The sequence below is a fragment of the Palaemon carinicauda genome, chromosome 14 (assembly GCF_036898095.1).
Source record: "Palaemon carinicauda isolate YSFRI2023 chromosome 14, ASM3689809v2, whole genome shotgun sequence".
Taxonomy (NCBI): Eukaryota; Metazoa; Arthropoda; class Malacostraca; order Decapoda; family Palaemonidae; genus Palaemon; species Palaemon carinicauda.
In genome coordinates, this window is record NC_090738.1 from 67,675,943 (window position 1) to 67,678,442 (window position 2,500).

The following is a 2,500-nucleotide window of genomic DNA, read 5'->3' on the forward strand; positions in this document are numbered from 1 at the left end:
TGTATAATCATTATATATATATAAATATCTCTCTCTCTCTCGCTCTCTCTCTCTCTCTCTCTCTCTCTCTCCTCTCTCTCTTCTCTCTCTCTCCTCTCTCTCTCTCTACACACACACACACACACACACACACATATATACTATATATATATATATATATATATATATATATTATATATATATATATATATATATATATATATGTGTGTGTGTGTGTATATATATATATAATATGTATACATACATATATATAAGTATAAAATGTATATATATATATATATATATATATATATATATATATATATATATATATATAAATATATATATATATATATATATATATATATATACACATATACATATTCATACATATATATAATATGTATGTATATATATATATTTTATATATATGTATATATATATATATATATATATATATATATATATATATATATATATATATATACATATAAATATATATATATATATATATATAGATATATATATATATATATATATATATATATATATATATATATATATAAATATATATATACATATATATATATATATATATATATTATATATATATATATATATATATATATATATATATATATATATACTCAAAATCTCCACCCACTAAGTTTTTAAAAGAGTATCAGATTTAAGAAAAAAAATTCACCTCTGTATATCTTTCAATACGTTTTATTTTTGGGGAAGTAAGAAGAGCGGAGAATATTTGACGAGAAAAATATTTTACTCGAATATCATTTTGTAAATGTGATTAGTGGAGTTGAAGGTAGCTTTATATAAGTGTGTGTATATTTTGTGTGTTTATATATATGAACATAAGAATATATATCTAAAGATATATATCAAACACTTATTCTACTTCGTATCCACCACAGCCAATCATTCAATATTGTCATCTATTCTTACCAAAAACCTTCGGAATAATAAATCTAAGTTCGACCGATATGAAACTGTACAGCCAGCCTTTATTAGAGTGACTGAGTTGAGCTCACTCTAAAATGGTTCATAGAAAGGACAATTCTTAATGCAAGGGATTCAGATCTCTCTCTCTCTCTCTCTCTCTCTCTCTCTCTCTCTCTCTCTCTCTCTCTCTCTCTCTCTCTCTCTCTCTCTCTCATTTTAAATACAGAAACAAAGATACGTACTACAGATTACAAATTATTATATAGACCCCATCAGGAATACGGAGTCCAATTTTGTGCTCCATGTATTCAGAAGGATATAGATAGACTGGATGTAGTGCAAGCTAGTATCACCAAACTAATTCCAACACTGAGGCAATTTGGATATAGACGGAGGATGTAACGTTTTTATTTTATCTGATTTACGAAATTCTTAAAGGAATGTATAATGTAGATAACAAAAAATATATTCCCGCTGAGCACAAATCAGTCCAGGGGTAACGGAAACAAACTGCAATTGAAAAGATAAAAAAATCAATGTGGTAATTTCTCTACATACAAAAGGGCAAATGATTCTAATAGATTTCCAGCAGATATAGTAAACAGTAACACGGTAAACAAGTTCAAGAATAGATTAGACAAAAGCATACAAACTCTTTAAATGCTTAAACTAAATCGCTCCACCAAAAGGCAAATTGAGTCTCCGTGGATGAACTAAAAAGTCTTTGAGACATTCAAAATCCTTGTAACTCCTTGTAACTTTCCTTTCTGAAGGTTTCTAGCACCACAGTCTTTTTGAGGACTCAATTGTCGGAAGTAGTTGACAGTAAAGGTTTGCCAAGCAATCATTTTTTTCTGTTACTGGGTTATATACATATATGCACATATACATGAAAACAGTTAGATATGTTTATATTTTGGTATATATGTGTATGTACATATATATATATATATATATATATATATATATATATATATATATATATATATATATATATATATATATATATATATATTGTGTGTGGTGTGTGTGTGTGTGTGTATGTATGTGTGTGTGAACGTGCGTGTGAGTGCGTGTGCATGTGTGTTTAGGATTATTTGTGTGTGTATGACATCATGGTGGGGGATACATGGAGATGTTTTGGGCATGCTCTTCCTACTCTCCGAGACAGATAAGTTTACCAGACTTTCAATTGAGCACCAAAAGACACTAAAAGAGTTGGCAGATCCAGGACTACATGGCTGAGGACTAGGAAAAGTAAAGTAGAGGTGATGAATGGAGAAGTTTTTGATTTAAAAGTTCAAGATAGAGATGACTGTTGAAATCAAATCGAGGCTCTTGGTTGCAATAGGCGTACGAGATGATGATGATGATATACATATGTGTGTGCGTTTATGTATGTGTTTGTGTAAACGAAAACTATGCAATTATATATGTATATGTATGGACTTGCATATACTAAATAATACAAACTTTAACACCAAAAAATTATAATTTTTAGAATATGATTTAATATATGTAAATTTGCAACACCTAGGGACATCTCATGAAACTAGAAATA